This window comes from Dromiciops gliroides, chromosome 2 (assembly GCF_019393635.1).
Source record: "Dromiciops gliroides isolate mDroGli1 chromosome 2, mDroGli1.pri, whole genome shotgun sequence".
NCBI lineage: Eukaryota > Metazoa > Chordata > Mammalia > Microbiotheria > Microbiotheriidae > Dromiciops > Dromiciops gliroides.
This window is the reverse complement of record NC_057862.1, coordinates 123,329,186-123,351,908: the sequence shown is the minus strand read 5'-3', so window position 1 is coordinate 123,351,908 and position 22,723 is coordinate 123,329,186.

Below are 22,723 nucleotides of genomic sequence, written 5' to 3'. Positions count from 1 at the left end.
TTTCTGCAAAGGCTAAACATTTCTCTGTTTCAGCCAGGGCCACCATCTGCCACAACGATGTATAGGCCCTGTCAAAAGAAGCCTGTTTTTCACGATAACACCTGAGTGTTGGCAGACTACTTAGAAGATATTTAGAGGAAATGAATCTTCCAGCAAACTTGAAGACTACCCTGAGACCTGTTTCTACCATGTCCCTTTTCACAAAATTCTTGGCTCTTTTGATCTTCCTTTTCTTGATCTGTTTTCCCTACTCATTTTCTTTTTTTGAAGGTCAGAGTAAGGAGTTTCACTAGGAACACAAAGCAGGTTGTATTGAATATAAAAACTGACTTTCATTTGAACAGTTAGAAAGCCAAAGCATTAGTCCATCCTTCCACTTATCCAGTTGAATTCCCTTATTAGGAGGCACACTCCATCCTGTCCTTCACAGTGCCAACCCCCTCCCCCCACTCCCCACTTTGCCTAGCAACTCCTTTCTTTTGCTGTATCTGAAAAGAGTCTACACTCAATCCCATTGTCTTACCTGGTCTGGCCTGCTGTGCCTTCTTCTCTAAACACAAATGAAAATGGACAGACTTCAATTTTTATTTTTAAATCAGACTCCAATTTTTAATAATAATTGGTACAACTTTTAGAGAAATGATGATGTGTTTGTACATGTGTATGTGGAAGTAGAAAACTAGAAACTAGAGAATATGGTGTTTGCTTTCTGTGATGCAATCGTAGTTGTAAGATGCTAAATTTGATTCCTTTTTTTTAAGATGGAAGAAATGTCAAATGAGAAGCACTGAGGTATATTGCAGAGAAAGATAAGAGACCTAAATTCGTTCCTTTGCCATTAGCTAGCTTATGTGACCTTCAGTAAGGGACCTCACTTTTCTGGGCTTCAATTAGTGTCCACTTAATGTTTCTAGCAGTAAGCCTCTAAAATCCTCTGAGTCATCAGGGAATGAAAGAAAATTTAATGAGGGAGTTAAACAGCAAGGGAGCAAGCAAGGAGGTAGAATTTGTGATCCTAGAAATCTGGGCTCTGATTTCACAGCTCTTGCTTTATTATTTACTCATAGAGTTTTAGGATCATAAGTTTAGAGCTGGAAGGGACCTTAGGGAACACCCTCATTTTACAGATGAGAAAACTGAGGTCCAGAAAGATTATAGGATTTGTCCGAGTTCACATGGAGAATAGTGGAAGAGGTAAGATTTGACCCCAGATCATGTCTCCAAATCACGGTTCTTTCCATTGTACCATACTTCCTCCTCGTTGATTGCTATCGCTGATGTCTATTTCTATCTTCTTATGAGAGATGTCAAAGAAGTAGACCTGATTCCCTAAGCTGCTGAGGCATTGTTTCATAAATTAAAAGCTGGAAGAAACCACAGAGATCATTGAATCCAGGAGTTCTTACCCTTGTGTCACTAACCCTTTGGGCAATCTGATGAAACCTGAAAACCCCTTCTCAAAATGTTTTAAAATACATAAAACAAACTATATAGATCGCAAAGAAAATGAATTTTGTAGAAATAATTAACAATATTTTTAATAAATTCTCAGACCTCAAATTAAGAACCACTGATTTCATCTCATTTTACAGATAAGGAAACAAGTCCACAGAGGTTAAAGCATTTGGCGTAAGATTACATATATTATGTAGCTGAGTTGAAATTCAAACTCAGCTCCTCAGACTCCAAATCCTGGACTATTTTCCATTATACCATACAATTATACTTTGGCTCCAAGTTCAAAGTAGATTCCAATTTTTTTAATCACCAGAAGAAAGATTCAGTCCAGTTGAACAAACATCCATTGACATCAAAACAATCCATGCATATTGGAAGAAGCTTAACAGATATGGATGGTGCTCTTCCCCTGCCTAATTTTTTTCTCCATTTTTAACCTGAGGTTATCCAATGGAAATAAGTATTTCAATATCCTTGTCCCCTCCCACAACCAAACTCCTATCTAGGACCATCTGCTTAAATGGGTTCCCCAAAATAGTTATAAGGCACATAAAAAATTAAGTAACTAATGTGGAAGGGGAAATGGTATATATTTTGCCACATTTGCTGCATATATAAGGATCATTACTCCTTCGTGTATCTACAATATATTGCTCTCACTTTCTTTGGTGAGGCTTGTCCTTACAGATACCAGTTTTTCTACTTATTTTTGCTGTTTGAGTTTCCCAGTTTGATTTTTTTTCCCTTTTTAAGTAGGCAAACTAGGCCATCTTTTGCTTCATTTCTTACCTAGCCATAAGTCACTGAATGGGTATTGGCTCACACAAACTGAGACCCGGGAAAGAGCTTAAAAAGGCCAAGGTCTCCCCCTGCTTCTGGGGTCATCTCTAGTCATCCTGACCTATGCCTTGCCACTAGACAGATGGTTTTGAAGGAAAAAGTAAGGCTTGTGACTTTGCACAGCCATTCCTCACTTAAATCCAATTCACTGAAAGTCAAGACATCAACTTCCTGATGTCACTGGTCCTGTTCTAGAACAAAGGACAAACAACAATCTGAGCACTCAAGTGTTAGGGGTAAGGAGGAAGAAGCAATGAGACATATTGGAAAGAGTCCTAGACCTGGTATCAGGAGACTTGATTTTGAATCCCAGCTCTGACACTAGCTGTGTGATCATGATGTCACAACCTCTGAGCCTTAATGTCCTCATCTGCAAAATGAGAATAGCCCCTCTCCTGCTTAACTCATAGAGGTATTAGCTATTTGTGTTGCTTGTCCTTCATTTTCAAAGAGGACCAATTACATCATGTGTGTGAATTACAAGGATCAAATGCGATAGATTAGGCTAATTTGTATAGCATTTTGTATGGTTCAAAGTATTTTAAGGAATCATCACTATTCTTATGGAAACAGTTGGACAGCAGTTTACATCCCATGGTAAATTCTGAAGTCCTCTTTTTTCAGTCCTCCCAACCAACTCTGCCCTCAAAGCATAAACCTTCCATTGTAGAGAAGATGATCACCCAAGTCCTGCTCTCCAAGTCCTAAACACTGGCAAAAAAAAAAAAAATGTCCTGTTGGGACAGGAATAATTGGGGCATTAAAGGAAATGCATTTCTCACCCTATTTTGTGTCTGATTGAAAAGTACTTTGCAGTAATTTGGACCAGTCGCACCTCTTCTATAATCAGAGCCCAAGTAGCTCAGACAGAGGCTGAAAACTGGGTCACCCCTTGGGATCTGGATCCTCCAGCTCTTGAAAGACAGAACACAAGAATCATAGACTTCCTTCTCCTCTTCCCCTCTGCCCCCTTACTTCTGAAGAACCAAGGGTACATCTAACTCCCTGTAGACTCTGGCCCAGGGCTGACCATCTCTCCTTAGCCAGAGAGGAAAAGCAAAGAAAATTGGACCACAAAAATCCACCCAGAAAATGCCAAATGCAGAAGCATAAGAGGAAATGCGAGCAGGAGAGATAAGATTTGGAACAATGGAGAAAGGAGAAAATGAAGAAATATGAACCTTTTTTTTTTTTAAGAAGAGAGTGGAATGAAATGCCTCAGAATTAGGGTTATGAATGTTTTATGAAACAAGAAGGAAGACAGAAAAAAGATGAAGAAAATGAGAGATGAAAAGAAGTCTTGTTAGGAAAATGAAAGGAAGGGGGAAGGAGACAGGGCTGAAACAAAGCTAGATGTTAAATATGTTAAGGTAGTCTTTGGAACTGCCCCATCCAAGGCTGGAACCCATGCTGGAAAGAAGAAATTCTATAGGGGCGGCTAGGTGGCACAGTGGATAGAGCACCGGCCCTGGAGTCAGGAGTACCTGAGTTCAAATCCGGCCTCAGACACTTAACACTTACTAGCTGTGTGACCCTGGGCAAGTCACTTAACCCCAATTGCCTCACTAAAAAAAAAAAAAAAAGAAAGAAAGAAATTGTATATTCTGTTTTCTAAGAAAGCAGAAAATACTTGGGAAAGCATAAAGAGGACTAGAACAGAGGATTTAGAAAACGAGGAAATGAGAAAACATCCAAAAGAAAGGGATGAATAAGAATTTTTTAAAATAAAGAAGGAAAGTCAAAATCAAAACATTAGAGAAGAGACTTTAGAAAGAACAAGAAAATACAAAGGAGAAAAAGGAAAGCTTCTCAGGGTATTCCAAAACTACACAAGTTTCAAGTATTCGTTTCTGCCCTAGCCTTCAACCTGAACCACTCAAGAGATCCATGATCCCACCAACATTATTTCACTTGACACCACACATACATGTTATCTCAATTGCATATAAGATATTAGAATTTCCCCCAGAGTATCATTTCAAACATATGCAATGCTAAAGAGACATCTTGGTACAGTAAATAATTCAGGAAAGCCAAGGTTTAAGGGTGCTAGATGCGGATTCATATAATCTGGGTTCAAATCCTATCTGTGCTACTTATTACCTGTGTGACCTTGAGAAATCATTTAAACTTTCTGAGCCTTGGCTTCTTCAGCTATAAAAATTATATTACCTCTCAGGTCCCTTGCAACTCTATACATCTCTGACCCAGCACATGACCCTAGCTAAGTAATAAACAGGATCTTCCTGAATGAAGGGATCTCCCTCAACAGATGTTCCCAATGATGATGAAATTATAGACCCTTCATATACTCAAGTACATATTACCAGTTCCACAGTAACCCTTTGTTCTACATACCACCCAGAAAGTCTCAAATGTACAGTGTGAAAGAGGGGCAGGAGGAAATAAGAACCCACAGTTGAAATGCAAAAGAAAAAAAAAAGCAGGAAAACCAATTAGGAGGCTATTGCAATAGTCAAGGGGAACTGTAATGAAGGCCTGAGCTAGGCTGGTGGCCATGTGAAGATAAAAGAGGACAGAGGAGTGATATGCTGTAGAGGTGAAATTAGCATGGTTTGGCATTTGGCTAGAGAGAGATGGTAAGGGAAAGGAAAACATCAAAGATGTCACTGAGTTTATAAACCTGGGTGACTGAAAGAATGTTGGTGCCCTCAATAGGAAGCTAGAGAAATGGTTGGATTTAAAAGAAAAGATAATTCTGTTTTGAACATATTGAGTTTGAGATGCCTATAGGACATCTAAATGGAGACAGCCAACAGGCAGTTGATGATATAGGACTGGAGTTCAGGAGAAAGATGAAGGCTGAATATATAGATTTCCATAATTGGCATAGAAATGATAGTTGAACCCATGAGAACTGATGAGATCACAGAGAGAGAGTATACAGGAGAGAAGAGGGCCCAGGAAAACACAGTCACTCACCCATACCCAAGGCTTATGATTCTACAAAGGAGAATGAGGAGGAGTGGAGAGAGAGATCAAAGAAGAACCAGGAAAAATCAGTAGCAAGAAAACCCAGGGGGGCCAGCTAGATGGCACAGTGGTTAAAGCACCGGCCCTGGATTCAGGAGGACCTGAGTTCAGGTCTGGCCTCAGACACTTGATACTTACTAGTTGTGTGACCTTAGGAAAGTCACTTAACCCTCATTGCCCTGCCCCCCCTCCAAAAAAAAAGAAAACCCAGGAGGAATCATATTATCAAGGAATTGGAAACATTGGAAGGGACCTCAGCAGGCATCTAATCCAATCCATACACAAAAGGAATTCCCACTATAAACATCCCCAACATGCTACCATCCAGACTCTGCTTGTAGATGTTTGAGGAGAAGTCTGCTACCCCTAAAGACAGCCTATTCCACTCTTGAACAATCAGTAAATTTCTCCTGACAACAAGAAGTCTGAATTTGCTACTTCCACCCACTGTTCCTTGTTTGGGCCTCCGGGACAGACAAAACAAGTCTGAAACTCTTTCCCAATGGTCCTTCAGTTACTTGAAGACAGCTTCCCCCTTGTCATGTACCTCCTGAGTCTTCTTCAGGCTAAACTTCCTGAATTCCTCCAACTAATGCTTATATGACATGAACTCAAGGTCCTTCACCATTCTGGTTGCCCTCCTCGGGTGGCTCTCCAGGCTGTCCATTAGATTGTAAGCTGCTTGAGGGAAGGAACTCTGTGTTTTGACCTTCTTTGCATCCCCAGTTCTTAGAACAGTGCCTAACACATACATAGTAAGTGCTTCATAAGTGTTTAATGATTAACATCAAGGCCCTTCTTAAGTTATGGTGCCCAGAAATGTTAGGTGATCTTAATTGTCCAAATATTTGGCAATTAAGATCTAACTCTAAAGTGGACACGAGGGGCTGAGTCTAAACTAGTCACCTTCAGAGGCCAGAAGATGGGGAGGACAAGAAAGAAGGGTAAAGATTAGGGTTAAGAAGAAAGTGAGAAGATAAATAGATAAGACCTCAGATATCCCAAGGACTTGCCAGGTTTCTCAGGAGTCTGCCAGCCCCTACCTCTAGGGAAGGAAGACAAGCAGAGACCCACAGTAAAGAACACAGGGCTCCAGTTTTTCCTGTGGTGTATCTCTCTTTTTATATGAGGGGCTGAGGGAATTAACAATTAAAGAATTTCAACAATCTTATTTATATTCCCTATGGAAGAAATTCTTGATTTTTTTTTTTAGTGAGGCAATTAGGGTTAAGTGACTTGCCCAGGGTCACACAGCTAGTAAGTGTTAAGTGTCTGAGGCCGGATTTGAACTCAGGTACTCCTGACTCCAGGGCCAGTGCTCTATCCACTGCACCACCTAGCTGCCCCAATTCTTAATTTTTTGCTAAGTACTATTTTCAAAACCTCCATCATGTGGTGTTTCTGGAATCCTTGCTGATATGATATTTTGGATCTGCTGATAGAATTAAAGAACCTGTCATATGTAACACTTTAAAATACTCACAAGCGTCCTATCTATTTCAGAATTTTTTTCTTGGTGTTCTAAATTATCTGCAAACCTTCTCCCATTTCATAAGTATACCTCTAGTGGTATTCCAATATCCTTCCACATGTGATGTTCCAGGTTCTAGAATCGCTAACTGTATCAAATTAGGAAGATATCCAGAATCCCTCTCTGCATATTTAGAACATGATGAAATACCACTCACACTAGGGTCTTAAAATGTGATGGTGGAAAGGATCTAGAATCTTAGCTGTGTGAGCCTTTCTTTAAAAATACACAGAAGGGGCAGCTAGGTGGCATAATGGATAAAGCACCAGCCTTGGATTCAGGAGAACCTGAGTTCAAATCTACCTCAGACACTTCACACTTACTAGCTGTGTGACCCTGGGTAAGTCACTTAACCCTTGTTTCTGCCCCCCCCAAAAAAAATACACAGAGACTGACTTTCTGTATGACTCTTCTGTCAGAGGCTACCTCCTCACATGAATGGAGGAATGTTGTGCTCTAGAGAAGATAGTGTCAAACTCAATTAGAAAGGGACCACTAAACCATATATAAGGATCCTAGTTGACCACATATTGACTTAGAAAACCACATATTAACATTATCTATATTCTATTGTATTTTTATTTATTTTGTTAAATGTTTTCCAATTATGTTTTCATCTGTTTCCTGCCCACACTTGAGAGTGTTGCAGGACACTTTAGCCTGCCAATGCATATTTGGCACCTCTGGTCTAGAATGTTCCTTCCAAGATAACTCTAGGCTTGTTTCCTAAAATCACATAGGTTAACACTGAGATTAGAGTCGAGATGTCACACCAGCTTGGGGCAAGTCTGTTGCTTCTAAGAAATATACTACAAAGCCAAGCAGCTGACATGAAGCAGGTGGTTGCGCTAGTTAGAGTTGCAAGCATCCAACAGGATCTATCCCCCAACGTAAGAGAACTTAGAGATGATACATATGACCACATAAGTTGATTAAACATCTATACAAATAAGCCTTTTAAAGATAACAATCCCAATTAATTAATTGATTGATTGATTATACTCTATAAGAGGTGGATACACATATAGAGTAAAATTGTAAATCATGGCCTTAATCTGATTTGTTATCAATTGCCACTTGGTTACCTTGGCTTTTTGATTTCAGAAGAAACTTTTACTTGGCTCTACTACAGAATTTTCAGGCTTAAAAAATTGCCATGGATCTCTGCCCATCCAAGTCACTTGCATCTTTGATTTCAGAAGGCTTTATGCCACTTTTATCTGTTTGCTTGTTCTACTGGCAAACACCTTAGGTCACTGAGTTAAGTCTGAAACATCAGCCACCTCCCATAGTTCAGTGTGTCATTTTTCACAGCTCAGTATGGCTGCTGGCTCCGAGATCTCTTACTCTCCCTCCAGTGGCTCCTGACACAAGGAAAGAATAATACAAAACCCTCTCAGCCAAATAATGGCAGCATCACATTGAGAGCAGAAGGTATCATGCCCATGCCACCCACCCACCAGTCAGGACACAGTTTAACTGCCACATCAACGAGGCCAGACTCATTCACTGTTCTAGCCCCCTACCCTTCTTTTATAAAGGATGACTTCTTGCTGTTGGCCCTCAGTGTTACATAATCCTTGACTTCAAAGTTGTTGTTGTTTTTTCTCTTCTGCTTATCCCATAACTTTCTTTCTCCTTATGTGCTTTTAAGAGATTCAGGGGGCCAGCTAGGTGGCACAGTGGATAAAGCACCAGCCCTGGATTCAGGAGGACCTGAGTTCAAATCCAGCCTCAGACATTTGACACTTACCAGCTGTGTGACCCTAGGCAAATCACTTAACCCTCATTGCCCTGCAAAAAAAAAAACAAAAGAGAGAGATTCAGAACATACTTAGAACATTTATACAAAAGTTTCTGTGGTGACAAGGAAGATCAAAATACATTCTCAGAAGAAGATAACAAAGTCAAAGCTCCTACATCCAAAGCTTCCAAGAAAAATATGAATTGGTCTTAGGCCATAGAAGCACTCAAAAAGGACTTTGAAAATAAAGTAAGAGAGCTAGAGGGAAAAGGGTAAGAGAAATTAGAGTGATGCAAGAAAAACATGGGGGAAAAAGTCAACAGCTTGGTAAAGGAGACACAAAAAAATACTGAAGAAAATAACACCTTAAAAAACAGACTAGGCGGGGCAGCTAGGTGGCACGGGGCAGCTAGGTGGCACAGTGGATATAGCACCAGACCTGGAGTCAAAAGGACCTGAGTTCAAATCCAGCCTCAGACATTTAACACTTACTAGCTGTGTGACCCTAGGCAAGTCACTTAACCCCAATTGCCTCACTAAAAAAACAAACAAACAAACAAACAAAAACCAAAACAACAACAACAAAAAAACCCAGACTAGGCCAAATAGTTGAAAGAAAAAAAAAAGGTACAAAGAGCCAATGAGGAAAGGAATGCCCTGAAAAGTCAAATTGGCCAAATGGAAAATGGAGGTACAAAAGCTCTCTGAAGAAAACAACTCCTTAAAAATTAGGATTAAGCAAATGGAAGCTAATGACTTTATGAGAAGTCAAGAAACAATAAAGCGAAACAAAAAGAATTTAAAAAATAGAAGGCAATGTGAAATATCTCATTGGAAAAACAACTGATTTGGAAAATAGATCCAGGAGAGATCATTTGAAAATTATCAGACTACCTGAAAGCCATGATAAAAAACAAAAAGAGCCTAGACATCATCTTCCAAGAAATTGTCAGGGAAAATTGCCCTGATATTCTAGAGCCAGAAGGTAAAATAGAAATTGAAAGAATCCACCAATCACCTCCTGAAAGAAATTCCAAAATGAAAACTCCAAGGAATATTATAGACAAATTCCAGAGTTCCCAGGTCAAGGAGAAAATATTGCAAGCAGCCAGAAAGAAACAATTCAAGTATTGTGGAGCCACAGTCAGGATAACAAAATATTTAGCAATTTCTACATTAAAGGATCAGAGGGCTTGGAATATATTCCAGAGGGCAAAGGAACTGGGATTACAACCAAGAATCACCTACCCAGCAAAGCTGATTATAATCCTTCAGGAGGAAAAATGGGAATTCAGTGAAAGAGAGGACTTTCACACATTCTTGATGAAAAGACCTGAGCTGAATAGAAAATTTGACTTTCAAATACAAGATTCTAGAGAAGCATAAAAAGGTAAACAGGAAAAAGAAATCATAAGGGATATTAAAAGGTTAAACTGTTTATATTCCTACATGGGAAGATGATACTTGTAACTCATAAGAACTTTCTCATTTATTAGGGCAGCTTGATGGAGTATATTTAGATAGAGGGCACAGGGGTGAGCTGAATATGAAGGGATGATATCTTTTTTAAAAAATAAAATTAAGGGGTGAAAAAGGAATGCATTGAAAGAAAGGGAAAGGAAGAGGTGAAATGGGGTAAAGTATCTCACATAAAAGAAGCAAGAAAAAACTTATAGACTGGAGGGGAAGATCAGGAGGTGCTGGGGAGTGAGCAAACCTTACTCTCATCAGAACTGGCTCAAAGAGGTAATAACATACACACTCAATTGGGTATAGTAATCTATCTTAACCTGCAGGAAAGTAGAAGGGGGAGGAGATAAGAGGGGGAGTGTGATAGAAGGGAGGGCAGATTGGGGGAGGGGGCAGTCATAAGCAAAACACTTTTGAGGAGGGATAGGGTGAAGGGAGTTAGAGAATAGAATAAATGCCATGGGGAGGCAATAGGATGGAGGGAAATACAGTTAGCAATAGTAACTGTGAAAAAATGTTGAAGCAAGTTTGTCTGACAAAGGCCTCATTTCTCAAACATAGAGAACTGAGTCAAATTTATTAAAATAAGAGCCATTCCCCAGTTGATAAATGATCAAAAGATATGAAGAATTTTCTGATGAAATAGTCAAAGCAATGTATAACCATACAAAAAAAAGTGCTATCACTAATGATTAGAAAGATTCAAATCAAAACAATTCTGGGGTACTACCTCATACCTATTGGATTGGATAATACAACAGCAGATGAAAATGACAAATGTTGTAGGGGATATGGGGAAAATGAGACATTAATGCACTGTTGGTGGAGTTGTAAACAGATTCAAAAATTCTGTAGAGCAATTTGGAACTAAGACCAAAGGGCTATAAAACCATGCATACTCTTTGACCTAGTAATACCACTACTAGGTCAGTATCCAAAAAGAGATAAAAACAAAAGGTTAAAGGACCTATATGTACAAAAAATATTTATGGCAGCCCTTTTCTGGTGCAAAGAATTTGAAATTGAAGAGATGCCCATCAATTGGGGAATGGCTGAACAAATTGTGGGATAAGATTATGATGAAACACTATTGTGCTATAAGAAATGATGAGCAGGATGCTCTCAGAAAAACCTGGACTTATATGAGATGATGCAAAGTGAAATGTACTGTACACAAAGTAACAGCAATATTATAAGATGATCAGCTGTGAATGATTTAGCTATTCTCAGCAACATAATGATCCAAGACAATTCTGAAGGACTTTTGAAAAATTGAGATCCATCTCCAGAGAAAGAATTGGTGTCTGAATACAGATTGAAGCATAATTTTTTAGTTTCTTTTTCTTGTTTTTTTTCTACATTCTTTCACAACCTAACTAAAATGAAAATGTTTTGGATGAAGACATTTATAACTTATATTGAAATTCTTGAGTTCTTAAGGGGGGTGGAGTTGGGGAGGCAGTGAAGAAGAGAATTTGGAACACAAAGTTTTAAAATGGACATTAAAATTGTTTTTACATGTAATTGGGTAAAAAATAAAATTCTAAATACATGGGGAAAATGGAAGTTTGGGGAGAATCTATTGATTAGAGGCAGAGGCCCAAAAAGGGAAGAATATTTTCACTTGTAAGCATTACAGGGACTCTATAATAAACTTCCAGATTGAGGAGGCTTCTATGTTTGTTATTGTTTTGTGATGTCTGACTCTTTGTGACACCATTTGGGGTTTTCTTGGCAAAGATACTGGAGTGGTTTGCCATTTCCCTCTCCAGCTCATTTTACAAATGAGGAAACTGAGGCAGAGTTAAGTGACTTGCCTAGGCTCACATAGCTAGTAAGTGTCTGAACCTAGATTTGAACTCAGGAAGCTAAGCCTTCCTGACTCCAGAACTAGCACTCTATTCACTGTACCATCTTGTTGCCTTTCTGTGGTATAGTGGATAAAGTCTAAGTAATGGAATTTGGAAAGGAATGAAGGGATAACCTGCCTGGGTATTATCCTTAAAATGGAGGAACTCTGGGAGAAATGAACTAATTATAGCAAGGGGCCCAAGGAGTCCTCTCAGTATGAAATATACAGGAATAGAGTGAAGTTCCATGGAGAGGAGGCTTCTATGGCATTGTAGAGAAAGTCTGGAGAATGAGGAATGGAGCCCAAACTCACAAAGTCATCATAGCTGTTTAATTTCAAAGGTATATTGAGTTTTTTAATCATGGCTTCTACAAATTCTCCACCAAAGTTGTGATTTCAGGCATCCAGTAATCCAACTAATGTTGTATAAACTTGATTTCAAAGGAAACAATTTCTGTATGACACACAAGGTGGTCTAGGAGAAATACCAATGGACTGAGGATCAGGAGACCTAGGATCTATCACTGGCATTGCTATTAGCCAGCTGTGTGACCTTAGACAAGTCTCTTCAGTTCTCTGAGCCTCAGTTTCCTCATTTGTAAAATGAGAGTATTGGACCAGATAATCTCTAGGGTACCTTCTAGCTTTCATGGTTTTTTATTCTATATTTCTACTTAAGCCAAACAGCAGGGGCAAATGGTCTACTATGATTTAGCTCTAAGTTAGATCATTCCTAATGCAGAAAGAACATCCTCAGCAAATCAGAGTAGTTTCAAAGATGACACAGAAATTAGCATGGGTCCATTTTGACCCTAAAGATCCTGGACTAAACTGGACCTCACCCAACCAACATTTATTACATATACAGCACAGTGGATACAGCACTGGGAAGTGCTCATCTTCCTGAGTTCAAATCTGGCCTCAGAAACTTACTAACTGTGTGACCCTGGGCAAGTCACTTAACCCTAATTGCCTCAGTTTCCTCATCGGTAAAATGAGCTGCAGAAAGAAATGGCAAACCCCTCCAGTATCTTTGCCAACAAAACCTCAAAATGGGATTATGGAGAATCAGGCATGCCTGGAAAACAACATGCAAAGCACTGTGGGAATATAAAGACAAAATAAAAAACCATCCCTGCTCTCAAAAAGCTAGCATTTTACTTGGGAGAAGGGCTAACATATAAATAGCTAAATAAATATTCTATATATTCTGTATATATCTTGTATGTACATAGTTATTGTATTTTGATTTCCTCAACAGAATGTGAGACCCCAAGGGCGAGGACTATGTTTTTGCCTTTCTTTGCAACTCCAGTGCTTAGCCCAGTGCCTGGCATATCATGAGCCCTTAATAAATGCTTGTTAACTGACTGACTTATTCTATATCTTGGGATTTGCTCACCCTATGACAGATCATAGGAGCATAGATTCAGAACCAGGAGAGATCTTGGAGATTGGTCATATAGTCCAATTGATTTATTTTAGAAATGAAGAAATTTGGGTTAAGAAGACTTAAATGGTCAGAAGCTCTAGGGCTTAACTACCAAGACTTTTGATATGAATAGGTAAAGCAACTTTGGGCAGGGAATTCATCTTAGCAGGGATTTTTCTGTCGTGGACCCATTTGGCAGTCTGATGAAGCCTATAGACCCTTTTGCAAAATAATGTTTTTTAAATGCACAAAATATACAAAGGGAAACCAGTCATACTGAAATACAATTATCTATAAATATGTACATATATATGCATATATACATGTATATTTATTTTTTTAATTCATGGATGCTGTGAAATATTCATTGGAAAAATTCATGGAAGTCTTGGGCATCCATGGACACCAGATTAAGAACCCCTGACCTTAGTACATTCATCACATGCCAAGGTTATTAAAAAAACAAAAAGCAAAAAGCAAATGTACTTGGAGTTTAGAAAATAGAGAGTAAATAGGTACAGAAAGAACAAGGTCTGAGTACACTGTGTACTCTGAGGTCACATTAGCCCCCAAAGCCATATTATATTGTTTCTATTCTTCTAGGTTTTATGCCTTCCTTTCCAGAAGAAAGAGTACACATGAACCACTTGATACTTGAGGAAATTTCTGAGTTGTTTTTTAGTTTCTCAATTTCTTTTAGCAAGAGTGACATTTACAACGATTACAGTCTAGCTACTAGCAGGAGGGAGATTCCATCGCCTTAGAGATGGCCCTGTCATCTCTGGTTGTCATGGCAATAGAGATTAGCAAGAACTAAGGACCCCTGAGTCGAAGCAGCAGGGAGGCAGAGCCAGAGAGGCCTGGCGTGCTACTTGACCAAATGGTAGGCAAGGTTGCTGGGTACACCTAATCCTGCTGTCACTGTGCCCTCTACCTGGGCACACTGCCTGCACCCATCCTCTGAAAACAACAGCTGGGATCAGGCCGGGCCAGAGTGCTCCATCTGTTATTACTGGCCCATGCTCCCTAGGGATGAGGCAGGTGTCTCTGAGATGGTCCTTATCCTTTAGTTCATCTTACCCTGTCTCCTAGGGAACGTGGATCTGTAGCTTAAATGAAAATTTTCCATCCCAACAGCAAGATTTTTTGACTACCACTTGCTGGGTCCTAGATGAAGTATCTAGACTCACTTATCACTTCTTGTCTCCCTTGATACACCTGTTCATAAAGGCCACTAAGTCAAGCACATCTCAAGCAATCAACATCTACCACCATAATATATTGCAATATGACAAAGACCATATTTACAGTTGACTATGCATGGTTTGATCCTACACGAGACACTTCTGATGGTGACTCAGCTGAAACCAGGGTAATTTTAGGATAGTGCATATCTTAAAATGGATTTACTCCCCTAAATTGACTGGGGATTTTTTCTTTCAGGGAAGGTCATTATACAAATTATTCAGGATAGAGCTTCCAGAAATTGAAGGTGACTGAGATTAGGAGGTATGAGATTAGGAGACTGAGGTATAGGTAAGTGTCAGTTGTCAGTGACCTCCCCATCCATGAAAAGGTTGTCAACTAGCTCATTTGGTATGAAGAAAGGGTCTCATTTCATGCAGGAATAATGTAGTACCACATACCAGTACACCCTCCATTCCTCAGTCTACCTTCCCGGAAAAGCTGGTATAGTGAGAAGTTTGGGGAAATGAGTGTTCTCCAAGTAGCTCAACAATTTTGAAGCATGGACTTTTTCTAGGATGTTTTCTTTTTTTTCCTGCACTGAGTTTCCTCTGCTTATGCGATCCTAGAAGCTTAAAAGTGACATCTTCCCCTTTCCTATTTCTTTAGTTCTCTCTAGCAAAGATTTAGATGGATAATCTCTTGGGTACCTCCCTCTGCTTTCTTGGGAGAGACCTATTTAAAGGGCAAATAAAAAAACAATGAAGAAGGGATAGCACTTCAGATTTTCAAACTTCAGAGAAGTACTAAAAAGGGGGAGGATAGGGGCAGCTAGGTAGTGCAGTGGATAGAGCACTGGCTCTGGAGTCAGGAGGACCTGAGTTCAAATCCAGCCTCAGACACTTAACACTTACTAGCTGTGTGACCCTGGGCAAGTCACTTAACCCCAATTGCCTCACCAAAAAAAAGGAGGGGGAGGGTAGTAATGTTAAGGATGATAGAACTCAGAGCTAAAATAGACAAATAGTAAGAACAACCAACTTGAGATTGGTCCTTTTAGAGTCTAAAATGCAGATTTCAGATCTTTAAAACCTCTAACCGGCTTTGAGTAGATAATCCTGTGTATGCAGTCCAGGAATGGCTTCTGAATGAAACTTTTTAACATGGACACAAAGACAACTAGTGGATCAGAACTCCAAATATTATAAATGATCTCTAATGACCAGACATGGCCATTTCTGGGAAAATAACCTGGTGCCTCCACCGATGTGCAGAAAACCCAATGTTTCACATATTAGCATCTTCTGTAGGCAAAAAAACAATATTAGCAAGGAGACGCTGGTTATGGCCAATTTAAGCAACTGCAACAAGGAAAGCCAATTTCAGAATTTCAGGTGGCTGGAGTGAAGTTCAGACATTCCTTTGCTTGTTGTTCCTTCGTTCCTAAAGTCTTTGGAAAGTGTCTTTGGGAAGAAGAGGGTGGTTACAAGTCAACAGAGGTGGCATGGCATATTTGAGTCAGAAAACCTAGGTGTAAATTCTGAGCCTCTTCATCACTTTGGGTAACCTTGGGCACATCACTTGTTTGGGCCTTAGCTTCCTGTTGGACTAGATGACCTCTAAGGCTTTCCTTCCAACTCTACAAATGCTATGATCTAATGCAACACCTTCATTTCACAAAGCACAGAGAAGCGATCAATTTGCCCCCAAAGGGTTTGACATTAATCTCCTGAAAAAGATTTTCCAGATGTACATTTTGCTAAGGTTTAAGCACCAGGATAATTAGGGGGAGCCAAGCAGGGGAGATGTTGCCTTCATTCTGTTCAGATGTTTTCTCTCTGCTCCTAAAACAAGGAGTTGAGAGGAAGTACCTTTCAATTCCTTCCTCCTCTCAGATTCTTTTTTCTATTGGTTTCAAGTTTAGATGACCTGAAATAAGTATACTAACTGGCAGGCCCAGAAAGTGTCTTCAGGCTGAGACAAGCCAACAGCAGCCAAAACAGTTGGAGCTCGGGAAGGTGCAGAATTTTTTTGTTTCCCTATTTTCACCCCATCGATAGGAAGCAACTGGGAGTGAAACCCAAACGGAGCACGGCCATCTCCTCTAGTGCCTCTCTAGAAAAGAAAATCTATTCTTTCTCACCCAAGGATAAATTTGTTTTAAAAAAAAACCTTAGTTTAACCCCTCAAACACTTGTCTGCACCAACTACCATCAGGCATCAGGGAGAGGTGAGCCAGATAGCCCAAGAAACCCGGTTGTTCTCTCTATAGTCACTAGAATAGAAAATCAAATCCCCTTACTACCCATCTCACAGACTCATAGGGCAACTAGAAGCAGCTTTGATCATTAGGTTGCTGGTGCTACAAGCGGGAAGGAACCTTAGAGGTCATTCCACCCTCTCTTTTTGCTGAGAAGGAACTTAAGGCTCAGAGGTGACTTACCCAGTACAAGTAACAATAAGGAGTAAGTAACAAACAACTAGGATTCATGCCTCAATTGATTCATACACCCTATTAGTTTTCAGGGCCATTAGGAACAGAGGAACAGCCGAGTAAGTGATTGCCTTAACTTTACTCCAATATACCTGAAAATGGCTTGCCTTGTTCTCGCTGCCTCACTTAGGAATATCAAAAGGGCCTTCTTGCTAGTTCAGGCTGATGATTATTGTTGTTGGTCTTTTGTTCTCAAAGAGGACCATGACATCAGGATGCAATATCATGACTTGCAGTTAACTGGATTTAAGTAAGGCTCCTCCAGAGCCATAAATCAGGATGACTGGAGATGGCTCTGGATGTTTAAGGCAATTGGGGTTAAGTGACTTGCCCAGAGTCACACAGCTAGTAAGTGTCTGAGGGGAGATTTGAACTCAGGTCCTCTCGACTCCAGAGCCAGTGCGCTATCCACTTCACCACCTAGCTGCCCCATCTGATGATCATAGAAGATATCGGAATACAAGATATTAAGATTCTTGTCCATCTATGGAGTCACTGGTCTAATTACCCAGAGTTGCCCATTTCCCCAGATATTAGGGAGCATTTTCAAAAACCTACATATAGTCCCCACTAATTATCCTTGTATTCATGATAACAGGTTGATTCAGAAGACATCACTGGGTGTGAAGGAAAGGTTACATACTCTTAATCAGTCACTCAGTGGCTTTGAAAATCAGGAATTTTTAGACTTTAAAATAGGTGTTCTTAACCTTTTTGTGTGTCTTGGACCCCTTTGGAAGTCCTGTGAAATAATTCTATAGACTCCTTATCAGAATAATTCTTTTAAATATATGAAATAAAATACATAAGATTACTAAGGAAGCCAATTATGTTGAAATAGTTATCTATTAAAAAAAAAGTTTACAGACCCCAAGTTAAGATCCCCCTACTAAAGAGGTTCTCTAAAACTTGTTGCTCTGATTATATTTGTGTACTTTACATGGTGACATTCTCCTTATCTTTTAGTCTAAGACCTTCAGGGTGACCTGACCAAAACTCAACTTGCTGTTGATTTAAGTATCTCTCTCTCTCTGTCTCTGTCTGTCTCTGTCTGTCTCTGTCTCTCTGTCTCTCTCTGTCTCTCTCTCTCCCCCTGTCTCTCTCTCTCCCCCAACCTCAAAATGAAGCCTGACTTACAGCTGCCTTCCACATCACATTGACAAACAGGCTGGGAAGCCTTCTCATGGAAAGATGGGGCCTTTCAAGGGAGCAAATGCAGCATGTTGCTAAGGAGCAGCAAGCAACAGCTGGTTGAGAAATAAATCCATGTCCTTGGAAGAGCTTGTTCCCAGTCAATAATTAAATGTTACTGCAGCATCCTTTCCATCAAGGAGATACAGAAATATACTATAATGAGGGAGAAAGAAACCTGGTTCAAAGTAAAAGTGGCAAATAAAAGCCCTCCAAACCTACTCCAGGCTCACTAAACAAGCAAAAAAGCCCAGGGAAGAGGAATACAATTTAACTTGCTTAAGGGACTTGGCAGTAATTCTATAAGCTCTCTGGAATGTCGTATTGTAGGGGGCAGGGAGGAAAGGAAGGGGGGGGGGCAGGACTACAGGTAGCCTGATCCAACCAGCCCCTGAAATGAACTTGCAAAACTTCCATGGTCCACTTTAGCAAGTAACTAGACCTAGAGGAATCTGGTGCTTCAACAAGAATAAAGACCAATTTCTGACGGTCTTTCGCTTTCTAATCTCAAAATGTTTGAGACATGGAATAGCAATGCAGCATATCATCTCAACATTCCATTTCCCATCTTTTACTGTATGACCCCTAGAAAACTTTGCATATACCATAAGAAAAATTGAGCTGAGAATACTTCCATTGAGAAGTGAAATCTTAGTTGACTTTTTTCTCTTGTTCCTTTAATAACACCATTAAAAAATAAAAATAACCCACTCTTCATTCTTTAAATAAGTGTTCAAAAGTTCAAATGTGCCAGCAAAGCTGAGAGAAAATCTCTCCTTTTGAGAACCCTGGCCTCTTCAGAAATGAGTGTGAAAGAGAACAGAATTAGCTTGACACCAGGGAACTTCTAGTCCTAAGAAACAGGAGGGAAATGACATTCTGGAACACCTCTCCCACATGCAGCCTTCAGAGCTCAGAACCTGACAGCAGCCCAGAAGAGCTAACTTGCACCCACCAGTAAGCAGTGTCTGCAGAGAGCTTCTCCCTGAAGGAGAGGAGACTTCAGCATCAAAAAGTTAATGAAATATTATGTGGTTAAGCTGTGAGCTTACAAAAAAGCAGTGAAGTACTGGATGTTTTTTCTCGTTTCTTTTTCTTTTTTTGCCTCAGATTTATCTATGACTTTGTCTGTTTGTTTTGGGGTTTTTTGTTTTTTTTTTTGCAGGGCAATGAAGGTTAAGTCACTTGCCCAGGGTCACACAGTTAGTAAGTGTCAAGTGTCTGAGGCCAAATTTGAACTCAGGTCCTCCTGAATCCAGACCTGGTGCTTTATCCACTTCACCATCTAGCTGCCCCTTGTTTTTTTAATTTCCTAAACCCACACTTCCAAGATTGGATAACACAACTTTATCAACAATGAGAAGGTGAACAGAGAGGGTGGAAATTTCTCTTTCTCACTTTGAAAGAGAAGATACCTGTCAAGAAAAAAAAATTCCCTGGATTTTTTTTTTTTACACAAGTCTTTTTTGGTTTGTTTTTGTTTTTGTTTTTGTTTGTTTGTTTGTTTGTTGTTGTTTTTTTGCGGGGCAATGGGGGTTAAGTGACTTGCCCAGGGTCACACAGCTAGTAAATGTTAAGTGTCTGAGGCCAGATTTGAACTCAGGTACTCCTGAATCCAGGGCTGGTGCTCTATCCACTGTGCCACTTAGCTGTCCCCTTGTTTTTGTTTTTTTTACAGAAGTAAAAAGAGTATGCTGGAATGTTATGCCCCAGAATAAGGGGAGATGTACCCAAAGATTTTCAGGACTAGGAGAGGTCATGGAGATCACTTAGTTCAACACCCTGTTTTAATAGATGAGGAAACTGAAGTTCAGAGAATAAGTGACTTGACCTCACTGCAAGGTAGTGACAGAAGGGTCTGGAACCTGGGTCTTCTGAGTAACAGTCCAGTTCTCGCTAGCTTTAGATACAAACTGGGTTTTTTTTTTAGGCAGAACTATTATAAATCCATATTAGTTTCTGGTGGTTTGGGAACACCTCAACAATTCAGATCATAGCATGTTACAGTAGAAAGCATGTTAGATTTGGAATCCAAAGACCTGGGTTTGAACTCCAGTTCTGCTGTTCATTAGCCATGTGTGGCAAGCCACTTGATTTCTCTTGAGCCTCAGTTTCCTCATCTATTTAATTATGGAGTCAGACCAGTAACTTTTAAGGTTACTTCTAGTTCTAAATCTACGATCCTAAGAATTCAGAAGACCAAAGCTTTGTTTATATGGGACAGCCCATGGTATTTTCCCTAAGCTGATGTAGCCTTAGCAAAAATATGGGCTAGAACTCGTTTAGGAATAGGCCAAGCAAGTTAAAGCTTTACATGTATTCACGTATGTGCATATGTATGTCCATATATGTATACATGAACATGCAGATGCCTGCACTCACAAACGTGTACAAACACACATGTATATGTCTATATATATATATGTATGCATATATATAGTATATATACCATATACATACACAGGTTTCTTTGACCAGGAATGAGGAACCTCTGAAATGGAAGCTATGTTTCTGTGGTTGCATCAGACTTAGCAAAACTTTCTTAAATTGGAGGGTAAAATTGAGTGCTCATAAAACTAAGTTTCTAGGAAACCCAAAGGAAGATGCTTTTTAAACAGGTGCTCATCTGTGGCTACAAGTGATCTATCCAAACCTTCCATGACTTAGGTCATTCTAAGCTTTTAGGCCTTAATTATGTATCCTGATACCTAAGTGATTGTACTAAATGCATCCCACGACTGATAGAGCTTTTGTTCTAGTAGCATTCTATGATTAATATATATATATATATTTTTTTTTAAGTGAGGCAATTGGGGTTAAGTGACTTGCCCAAGGTCACACAGCTAGTAAGTGTCAAGTGTATGAGGCTGGATTTGAACTCAGGTCCTCCTGACTCCAGGGCCAGTGCTCTATCCACTGCACCACCTAGCTGCCCCTAGTAACATTCTATGATTAATATTGTCAGGAGAATTCTTGTCATGTATATGTGGGTCTGGATTGCTTTTAACTTGATGACCTATAAAGTTGCCTTTTCCTGGGACCTATACTTTGATCCACGTTACTTGCTTTAATATGTGAAATTTAAATGGTACCCTTGAGAATTACAGGATTTAGGGTTGGAAGGCACCTCAGAGGTCATCTAGTCCAGTCTTCTTATTCTACACATCAGAAAACTGAGGCCTTAGAAGGAGAAGTGTCCCTGCCAACATTGATCAGCAACTCCTCCTTCCAGAAATATCCAGATGTCTGTGAAGGATTATCTGATGGCCTCCTTGTCAGTCTTTCTCCTTTCTCAAAGAGTTTATTTAACACTTGGCTTACAGTTATCCCCTCCCTTATACCTTGCCCTTATACCTGGAGATACATTGGGTTAACCTTCTCCTGAAGCTTCCTCAGTTCCTCCATAATAAAGCCTACCCACCCTCTGTCACCTGGGTAAAGGAAATCATGCTGCATGTGTAAGGGGTGGTAAGCCAGAGGCTTCCTTATCATCAGGGATGGTTCCCAATTCTTCTCCTCAGTCCCAATCCCATTCTTTGCCTCTATAGCCCTAATGTCAGTGGGATTTAACACACTTTCCAATGAAATTTCTGGGCTGGCTCTAGCCCATGACTTATAGGTCCCCACCTCCATCAGCATTTTTTCTTTTACTTGGGGCATTACTCTTTTTTTTTTTTTTTTTTAGTGAGGCAATTGGGGTTAAGTGACTTGCCCAGGGTCACACAGCTAGTAAGTGTTAAGTGTCTGAGGCCGGATTTGAACTCAGGTACTCCTGACTCCAGGGCCGGTGCTCTATCCACTGTGCCATCTAGCTGCCCCTTTGGGGCATTACTCTTAAAAATCAGTAAGAGCTCTGTCTCTTGCTGAATGCACGAGAAGAGTTTAGCTTCATTTCCCATATGCTGACCATCTAACTTTTCTAAAGCCATTAATAACCATGGAATACTCCCTCTTAGGATACCTTTATTGTTTGTGAACCTTCATTAGCACCCACCAGGCTCATTCAGTTGAATCAATGGGGAACCTCTCTTGGTCCTACAGAGAAGGCCTGCCCACAGTTCTAGGGTACACAGTTGTATTGGGTTATTCCCAACTTCAGCCATAAGAAACAAGCAAATTCTGATCCAATCCTGTTGACTACACTCCAAACTGTTGAGCCAGACGTGGCTCAGACTGGTCTAGTATTTCAAGTTTGGGATTGGAACAAAATGAGATCATCTAAACAGTTGACAAAAAAAAGGTTAACTTAGCACAGAAAAGATATTCAGCAAGGGAAAGTGCTGGTTGAGGTAGACACAGCAACCCTCATTTCCATGCAAAGCAACATCTCATTAGGAGGGTATGTTGACTGGTATAGCAGTGGTACATCTCTTAAATATGGAGAGCATGACTCCTCATGGGCTATCCTTCCTTTCACAACCAAAGCACTAGATAATCTACTTCAGCTCCTTGACTTCCTAACATGTTACAATCTGCCTTACACTCTACCACCCCACTAAAAGTGCTGTTACAATCTGTTCATTGCTAAATCC